Source organism: Monopterus albus, unplaced genomic scaffold (genome assembly GCF_001952655.1).
Source record: "Monopterus albus unplaced genomic scaffold, M_albus_1.0 scaffold40.1, whole genome shotgun sequence".
Lineage (NCBI taxonomy): Eukaryota > Metazoa > Chordata > Actinopteri > Synbranchiformes > Synbranchidae > Monopterus > Monopterus albus.
Genome location: NW_018127920.1, coordinates 5,139,151 through 5,149,397, shown reverse-complemented (window position 1 = coordinate 5,149,397; position 10,247 = coordinate 5,139,151). Strand labels below are relative to the sequence as shown.

The 10,247-nt window shown below is 43.2% G+C and overlaps 1 protein-coding gene across 2 annotated transcripts in view; it reads left to right on the top strand.

Annotated features, from left to right (window-relative positions):
* Positions 1 to 6,217: 6,217 nt before the first annotated feature.
* The window catches only part of LOC109959761 (transcription regulator protein BACH2-like), a 45,603-nt gene continuing 41,573 nt past the window's right edge, over positions 6,218 to 10,247 (top strand). Inside the window, exon 1 of one of the 2 annotated variants that reach the window (XM_020599377.1) lies at positions 6,218 to 6,398. The gene's annotated coding sequence lies outside the window, so the exon portion shown is untranslated. Of the gene's footprint in view, positions 6,399 to 6,681; positions 6,871 to 10,247 lie in introns of those variants that run through there. The other variant, XM_020599378.1, reaches the window with a different exon arrangement.

The window sequence follows — 10,247 nt, the reverse complement described above, 5'->3', positions numbered from 1 at the left end:
GGACAAAGCACAGTGAAGTCCAGATCCTCTCCAGATAACACTGCTGTTACGTCCGTGGCCCTGCCCACCCCCAGCACCTCATCAGCTGGTATGAGTAATCCCAGTAGCACTGCCCCTGCACAGGTGGGAGTGCATTCCAGGTGGAGAGGTACACCTGCTCTCAATTATCAGAGTAGTACTTTAGGAGAGCGTTGGTGTGTCCCCGTCGCCAGATGATTGCTTGGAGTCCACCAGTAACTTTGCTTGGCATCCATGCCCAGACCCTATGGAAAAACTGCGTACCTGTTGTTAAGCATGACTTTGTTTTTTTGGGAACTATATGTTGTCAGTTTGTGGATGTTTTAGGCATCGGCGTGTTTGGATTTCTGCCCTTTGTTGCTTTATTTTCTCTCAGCACGAAGTGGTGCTGTGACTGTCACCTGTTTTTCCTCAGTGCGAGGAGATCTGCTCATGCCAAGATTCTGGATCTCCACTGTCCGTTTTCATCACATCATCCTTCTGCCTGCTCTGCCGTAGATCTGCTCATCTGACTGGCTGTCTCCTACTGCCCTGGACTGCTTCTTTTGCCTGCGCCGCTCACCTGCCTAGAGCCGGTGCAGTCAGCTAATCAGGTTCACAGTGTTCCACCAGAACTAGCTCTAACCTCAGCATACCTGTTCAGCTCTCTCATGTTCTCTCCCTCTGCTCTCATTTAACTAGCTGCGTCCCACCTTCAACCCCGGGTTGCATCACCAGCAGTCCAGTCCAGTCCACCCAGCTGCCCTATGACCGGCGAATGAGACCAGCTCTGTCACTTCTCCTCTGTACACTCATTAAATACACTTACCTTGTCAAGCCTGAGTCTGAGTCCTGCAGTCTTTCTGAGTCCACTCACACACTACATACTGTGTGCCGTAACATATACATACGAAGTGCGTCAGAAAAGTTCCATGACTGGGGTCACAAAAATTTATTACAAAAAATTTATACAAACTGCAAGTTTTCCCCTTTGAAGTAATCCCCCTCGAGTCTAATGCACATTTCAATCATGGTCCGCCATGCCTCCATGCACTCCTAGAAGGATTCTCCCGGGATTCTCTGCAGCTGCATCGTCACAACCCTCTTGATGGCTTCCATGTCTGGAAAATGAGTCCCCTTCATGACCCCCTTGAACTTCGGGAAAAGAAAAAAAAATCACACAGAGCCAGGTCAGGTGAGTGGGGAGGTTGCTTTAGCATGGAGATATTCTTCTTGGCCAGGAACTGCTAGATGCTCAGGGTGTTTTGAGCCAGAGTGTTACCCTAATGAAGCAGCCACAACTCATCCTGCCACAAATCTCGCCTCTTCTCACACAGTGAACAAAGCAAACACTGCAGGATCTCTGAGTTTTCCCCAGCCGGACCAGAAACTTCAGGTTGAGTCATTGCTCTGTGCTCATCGCTTTATGATCTAAATTTGAGGAGCTGTTAACAAGAGCATCTATATAGTGTATACAATGCTATATCTTGTTATACAGACAAACATGGATGGAACATCATCAGAGTGACAGCCCGGGAGAAGAAACTGTCCTTGTGCCTGGTTGTCTTGGCGTATAGTGACCTGTAGCATTGTCCAGAGGGGAGGAGTTCAGATTGTGTCCAGGGTGTGAAGGGTCTGCAGAAACCTTCTCTGCCCTCCTTTGACCCATGAGGTGTACAGGTCCTCCATGGAGTGCAGACTGGCACCCATGGTTCCTCTGTCAGGTTGAACTTCCTGAACTGGTGCTGTCCCTTATTGGTCATGGTGCTGACGTTGGACATCCACTTCAGGTCCTGGGAGATAGTGGAGCCCAGGAACTTGAAGGACTCTGCTACTGATACAGTACTGCTGAGTATGAGGGCTGTGTGTTGAACTCCAGGTTATGCCGAACACACCACAGGTCCAGCTGTCAAACCTCCCGTCTGTAGGCCAACTCATCACCATCTTGCATGGGACCAGTGACTGCTGTGACATCTGCAAACTTCAGGAATTTCACAGATGGGTCTCCGGAAGTGCAGTCATTGGTGTAGAGGGAGAACAGCAGCAGGGAGAGGACACATCCCTGGTGGGCACATGTGCTGATTGTCTGGGTGCCGGATGTGGTTTTCCCCAGCCTCACCTGCTGTTTCCTGTCTGTCAGAAGGCTGGTGATCTACTGACAGATGTGGGGAGTCACATTGAACTAGCATAGGTCCCTAGGGAGTCAAGGTGTTGCAGGATGTAATGTAGTGCCATATTGACTGCATCATCCACTGACCTATTTGCCCAGCAGGCAAACTGCAGGGGTCAAACTTTTGTGAGATTCCATGAGACCATGTGAATTCCCTTGTTATTTATGACTTTAGTGCACAATTACAGTCAGGGAAAAATTATTTGAACCCCAGCTGATTTTGTAAGTTTGCCCACTAACAAAGAAATGATCAGTTTACAATTTCAGTGGTAGGTTTATGTGAACAGTGAGAGACACAACAATAACAAAAAAAATCCAGAAAAATACATTATAAAAAAAGTTATACATTAATTTGCATTTTCATGAATGAAATAAGTATTTGATCCCCTATCAGTCAGCAAGATCTCTGGCTCCCAGGTGTATTTTATACAGGTAACGAGCTGACACTGGGAGCCCTCTCAGCTAAAAGTCAAAGATAGGGCTGAGTTCAGGTTTAGCTGCCCTACATGGGAGGATGTTAAGATGATGATGGGCATTCAGTCTAGTAAGAGCCAAAATATATTGGAAAGACAAAGGTGGTCATGTCCTGTCTAATGAACTAAATTGATCTGATGTCCATGACTTTAGTAGTAACTTTTTTTTAATTTAAGAATGCTTTTATCACATATTGATAAAGTAGGTACTTGGCATGGCTAGTTTTAATTTGACTTTTCATCAGCCTTCAATTACATAGACCCTCACATTTTAGCTGAAAGATGATCAATTTTGTAAAAACTGTCCAATCTTATTTTTTGGTTGGTGGATTTTTTAATAAATAGGTCGCAGCATCTGAAGGTCAAGTACTTTATCTGATGCTCTGTTGCCCTCTGTAGGATCACCACTTCTCTTCTCCTTGTATACTAATCCTTGTCAGACTTTCTACAGGAATACACATAAAGTTTGCAGATGACTTTTCTTGATAAAGACAACTATGGTCCTGTGATGACTGATTTTTTATAATGGTGTAAATCATCTTACCTGGAGATCAATGTAGCCAAAACTAAAGAGATGATCATTGTTTTATTGATGGATTTCTGGTTGAGCAAGTCCAACAATACAAATATCTTGCTACACTTATTGATGACAAATGAACTTTCAGACTTCAGGTACATAAGCGTCCTCAGACCCCCTTTGAGTTTTAACAAGCTCCTTTATTTGGCAGTGGATTAATTTAGACAGATAATAATGGGAAAATAATTTATTTTTTGTTCTATTCCAGAATATCAAAACAGATTACAAGCAGAGATGCAGTGGTCAGGGTTTGTACACCACAGTGTGCACATTTGCATGTCGTGCCCATCGTAGCTGGTGCAGTGCAGCGTTGAACACACCAATTCAGGAAGTGGCATGTGAAAGAAAAAAATAGAATAGATGTCTTTATTATCACTGCATGTAACATCTAGAAAAGATGTGTAAGGTGAAGGCACAAGTGGTCCCTGTGGTAATAGGAACATTGGGGGCTGTGACCCCCAAACTGGGAGAGTGGCTCCAACAGATCCCAGGAACAACATCTGAGATCTCTGTCCAGAAGAGTGCAGTCCTAGGAACAGCTAAGATACTGCACAGGACCCTCAAGCTCCCAGGCCTCTGGTAGAAGACCTTGAGCTTGAAGGAAGGAATACAAGACCGCCACAAAGTGGGGGGCAAGTGGGGAATTTTTTTATATGTTCATAAAACAAATTTTAAGTGTCTGATGCATGTTATTCCACAACAGTATGACATTGCACATAGTGGAGAGGTGGGAAACAGGGCGGTATGAGTTCTGTTCACTGATGGCTCTTTAGGGCTCTGTAGCATCTTCCATATGGTATCAGTGAAAACGAGTGGTGAAAGAGATTAGTATAGTCCTTGAAGATGTTGCAGGCTATGCTGTGGCAGCAAGACCTGTAGGGGTCCTCGGGGGTGGGGGTGGGGTTGGCAATGGAAGTCCACTGATCTTTTGTGCTGTTTTTATAAGCCCCTGGAGTGCTGCTCTGTCGGCTGCTGAACAGTTCCCACACCAAGTTGTAATCCGGTATGTTAAAATGCTTTCTGCTGAGCAGAGGTAGAAACACTTCAGCAGTTCAGCAGAGAGATGGTTCTGAGGAATTAAAATCTCTGTTGAGCTTTTTTAACCCGAGCAGCAGAATTAATAGTCCACTTGAGGTCCTCATTGACATGGATGCCCTGGAACCTCAAGCTGGACACCCTCTCCACCTCCTCTACCCCTATTTTCAGTGGCAGGAGCCCCCCTTGGTGTCATCTGAAGTCTATAATAAGCTCCTATGTTTTTATAATGTTCAGTGACAGATTGTTTTCTGCACACCGCATAGACAGTCACACACATATCTCTATTGGCAGTCTCAGTGCCAATTGAGATAAGCCCCACCACAGTTGTATCATCTGCTAATTTAATTACTGTATTTGTGGGATGAACTGGTGTGTAGTCGTATGTGTAGAGAGAGAATAGTAGGGGACTCAACACACATCCTTGTGGTGCTCCAGTGCTGAGGGTCAAGGTCATAGAGATGTCTTTATTGTCCCCAAAGGGAGATTTGTTTTCACAGCCTGTACACAACACAGAAGCGTACAAATATTCTCACACCATACTCACTGAACATTCATACCTCTATCCTAGACCTAAACCCACACACACACAGATGGATCGGGATGCATACAGCAGCATCAAGGATGCTGTGTGTTTAGAGCTGTAATGGCAGAAGGGCCAACTTTTGCCTAGATGAGCTCTTCTCTATTTTAAAGTCATGTATCTGGGACCTGATGATAATAACAGGAAGTATGGATACTGAGGGTGTCATTTGTTATTGCTAGCGTGTGAGGCATGGTCATTCATGTCTGAGAGGGTGGTGGCAGGGATACAGATGATCTTGGAAGTGACACGTAATCTTGTTAACTCTGTTTCTGTTGGAGACGGTTAACATTGTGTAAAGCAACAGCTGTAGCTGAGGGGCACATGAAGTACTCTGAGTTTGTGCATGATGTGGTCTCTGCTGGAATCATCTATGAATATCAGATCTGTCCTTATGGTGGAATTAATAACATTAGTGATGGAAAGTTAAGTGTTACTAGTGACACCTGTTTCATGAGTCAAAATGTCTGCTGTGAAAATGGTCCATTTTTCTCTTTATTGAATAACTGATACTATGTATGAAAAACAACTTAAACGGCTTACTTACAAATATGCGTACATGCAAAAAATAGAAAAGGGCTGCAAACTATGACTGAAAAGAACAGACTCTATGACAAACAGAAATAATTAAATAGTAAATAGAAGACCTTTTCATTTGCCACAGTACAAAAAGTCAAAACATTAACAAAAGTACTATTCTCTTTAAATGTCCCATGACCCGATAATGTGACACTGTGACTGTGAACACCACAAAACTGAATTCAGCCATCATTAATTTTATTAGTTATACCTGCCCTTTCTGACTGTCATATGTTAAATTATCTGCAGTAACAGCACATAGTGAAACAAAGCGTCCAGTCTCCCATGTTAATGGATTTTTAAACGAATGGGTTTTCAGAAGTTATGAAAGGGCCACTTTGAAGACGTTTTTTGGTTGTGGTGGTGGGGGGTGTTGCTGTTTGTCGATGTCTAATCCAAACTAAACTGTAATTGTTTTTTTTTTTTTGATAATGTATTAGTAAGTAGTTCAGTGCTAAGAGTTTCCAGCATACATGCCCAACATTCTCTGGTCTTTCTTTGTCATATGTGTCCTAATAGCTGATTATTGTTGGGTTCTGGGAATTTGCATTCGGTGTTAAGAATTTCCTGACTACAGGAGGAGCGCGTCTCCTTAGATTATTCCTCAGTTCAGCAATAAATCATTAAAATGATGATGCTTTTGTACAATGCATTGCTGTAGCCTATGTATTAGAGTGATAAAATACGCAGTAGTAAAGTGGCGTGTACGGTCTAGAGCGCAGGCATCATCAAGGCATGAAGGCGGGAGTCTCCATCGCCGTCGAGAGCAGGGGGCTTGGCCGTTGTTGTGAATGAGGGCTAACATGACGTCAGGAAGCCAATGTCAACAATGCAGCTCCTGGAGGAGAAAAGGCGTTTCATCCCAACACACACACACAAACACACGGGAGACCTGTCTACCACACTATCTGAGGGCTGCGGAGATAAAACACAATGTGGACTCTATTGCTTCTGAGGAACTAAACGCAGACGAGAAGAAAACGGGTGAGTCGGTCCCTGCGTTACAAAGACAGTAAGCAGCCACTGGTCGTTCCTGAATAAAGCAGACTATCCGAGCGCCTTGCCAGCCTTGGATTTGCTTCTGATCTGCCTGCACTGGCTGGTTGTGTTCGCTGGAGTTCGCTTACCCACGGCGTCTCTCTTACCTATTAAACCCGAGCAGCGTGCACGTATATGATGTGCTTTTGACACTGGTGGTGTTCAGGTCGGTGTTTTCCGCTAGTCGTCGTTCCAAAATGTCTTTGCGTCAGAAACGTGAATCGGTTAGTCTCGTTATCACGGTCGGAAAGTATGACAAAGTGTGTTTTGAACTGTTTGGTTGTGCTGCCTGTTTTACGATGCCAACTTTTTGAAAGCCACTGCAAAACAAACAATAGCCATCTGAAAGAGACCTGACCGTGGTGCCTTGCGTCCCTGAGCAGTCCTGTTTGTGGTGACACCGTGACAGACCGCACGGGTCAGTTCATTCTTCACACAAGTTGTTGGTCCAAATATTGGTCGGCCTGTCATTTATTAGCTAACCACGTCCCACTGCATAATACATTCCTTAACGCATATCCAGTGGGACACTAAACGGGGACACGTATATTGTAAGGAAGACAACCGAAGAAAGCGCTCCTGACATGCTGGGGGAGGAGGGGGCTGCACACGGACAAAGGACCCTGGCTCCCTCCTCCTTATTCCCGCCCTCAGAAGCCGAGCTGTTGGTTCAGTAAACATCCAAGCAGTAATGTCTATATGGACCAAACTCTTAATGTAATAACAGTTGTTAAAGGTTCGCCTCTACATTCCGTCTAAGACCGTGTGTGTTCAAATTGGTTGTATCGCTGCTATTCACCTAGTGAGGCTTTAAACTAATTACACAGCTCTTAGCCTGTCACTTGGACATATTCTGTTACTCAGTTCAAACTCATAAAGGGTTTTTTTTAGTTAAGATAATATATTATGACTGGAGTTAACCGTGGCTGTTTGTACACTTGTCTAATCCATTGTGAATATCCCTTGTCGTGAACACATAAGCTCTTTGTTATCTTTGCACTTCAGGCCTTCCACTCTTCTTTCTTCCATTTAGGCTATACGACTCTATCCATCCATCCATCCATCCATTTTCCTCCGCTTATCCGGGACCGGGTCGCGGGGGCATATTATACGACTCTACTAATGGGAAAACAGCAATGGCATCTTGGTTTTATTGGGGTGAGGTGACGTTTGTGTCTGTTCTCCACTCTGCTGGTTTACAGACAATTCGGCTCAATGAAGCAGATGAAAGGTGACTGTGGCTGCAGATAGTTCTTGAGCAAAGACTAGTTCTCTGAAAATATTACTTATTTACTGAAAATACAGAATTATTAAAGGGGAACTCGCCTCACTTTATACATTGAGGTTAGTTTACTTCTCTCAGTTTATTCTCTCTCTTTTACTGCCCATCTTGTGAAAACAGTCATAAAATGTTTTCTGTGGAACAACAGAAAATAAGCCCACAGAGGTACAATGTACAGCACCTGTCAAATTGCGAACTCCAGATAATGTATGAGCCTTAAGCCCCCCCCACATGAGTCATGCTTCCTACCCCATCCCTGTGGTATGACGTCACATATTTTCACACCTAGGCTTCAGGTTTTTATGAAGTCATAGTTTTATGTCTTTGTAGCTGTCTGCAATAAAACTAGGGTTTCTCATGATTTGATATCATCAAAGGATTATATGATGTTTTCCTTATGTCTAAGGACTAATTCTCAGTCATCCAGGTTGTAGTATGCTGAAAAAAACTTAGCAGAAGGCATCTGAATGTAGTTTTAGGTAGATGACGTTTTGTCTCTCATCCAAGAGCCTTCATCAGTTCTGTCTGACTGGTGGTGAGCAGGAAGTATTTATCCCACTGGGTGGGGCTTCAGTCCTTCTATGTCCTCAACAAACTCCTTTCTTCTCCCACAACCAAAAAAAAAACAAGGGCAGAGAACAGCAATGTCATTTGCAACTTCTTATCAGTCATATTCTTGATTATAAGCAGCTATAAACAGCAGCTCTACTAAATGAGAGGTGCTTTGTTTATAGCTTATGATTGTGTAGTCTCTTTTTCTTTCCCTTTTTGAATGGCGAATACACATATCGCCACCTGCTGGCCGGGGGAGTTGTTTCTTTTACACAGACGCAGAACACAAGTGCTAGTTGGCCATTGGCTGTGTTCAGGTGTCACTTTTTTAACCCAACTGGCCCAGACAAAGGTGACATGATATTTGACCCATATCAATTATAAAGCACCAGTAAAATGTTAGTTGTGTTTAAGGCAACAATTTGTCATAGTGTTAATTTTTTTTTTTAAATACTGACAAGCATCAGATTTTGTCACCGGCAGGGCTGGCACCAGAGGTGGCAGTGCCACCCCTGGCCACCCTCTTTGCTCCACCCATGCTGATAGCATCACTTGAAATTCTCCTCTGGGGACCATGAATATCCGTATTGAGTTTAATTTCCCTGGATAAGGATGGGCAGGCAGACTGGGATGCAGAACAGAAGATTTATACAGTCCAGAATAAAATACTTACTCAAAGATTTAAGTTTCAAGTCCAGAAATATGAAAACAGTACATTACAACAATTTGGTGGTGTGATGTTATTGATTAAATCTGATTTTAGGTTGATTTAAATAAGTTGATTGGAACATGTTTATAGACATGAAAAACTGTGCGAATATAAATACACAGTGATGTGTTTGGCACTGCCAGAGCCTGCAGTGCCATTTATGTAGTATGGACTAGTATTGCTGAATTGAAGGGCAGTTGTGGTTTGCATCCTGTGAGGAGTGTGAAACGTGTTGTGTGCGGAGGTGTTTGGTCCTGAAAATAACTGCTTTTCAATCGACTGTTCTTACCACTATGTAACACATGGAGTCATAACCAGCTATAATTCTTCAAAAAGTGAATCCAGTCTGTAAACACCAGCCTGTTGGTAGCCTGAGAAGTTAAAGGATTAGAACATAATCACCATAGTGATAAATGTGAACATTTGAACTTACACATGCTGAGTGATCACAGATCACTAGCATTGTTAAAATGAGAACTGTAGCTAATTACTTTATTGCTAATCAGTTGTTCAGTATACAGCATAAGGTGTCAGAAATCTGTGAAAAATGTTAATCATTGTTTCCAGTATCTGATCAACCATCCAAACTCCAACAGTATTCAGGCTGCTGTGACAGCAGAGAAAAACAAGTTGAGAGGCAGCAAATATTTGGCACTTTTGTTGATCATTAATTTCTGAATTGATTAACTGATTATATGCTCTTTATAGTCCTAGCATCACTTAAGACAGTGTATTAAATTAAGTTTTAGTCCAAAATAAAAGTAAAATATATAAATGGGCAGCACTGTCGCTTCACAGCAAGAAGGTGCCGGGTTCAAACCTTGTGGTTGAGTTTGCACATTCTCCCAGTATCTGTGTGAGTTTCCTTCAAGTAGTCTACTCCAACTTCCTTCCATAGTCCAGACGTCAAGGCCAGATTGAATGGTGGCTCTAAATTGCCTGTAGATATGAATGTGAGCACATGTAGTTGTCTGTCTTTATGTGTCTGCCCTTTGACAGACTGGTGACCTATCCAGGGTGTACCCCTCCCCTTCCCCAGTGTCAGCTAGGACTGGCTCCAGCCCTCTAGTGACCCACCACAGGATAAGCAGTATAGATAATGGATTAATAGATATGCTGTTTCATACTATACTAGTGATAGACTGATTAATCAGGTCAATATTTGGCATTTTTAGATAACCTGCATTATCTGATTTCTGTGCATAAGGCTGAATAACAAAAAAAAAACATCTGCAGACATCTGCAGGCAGCC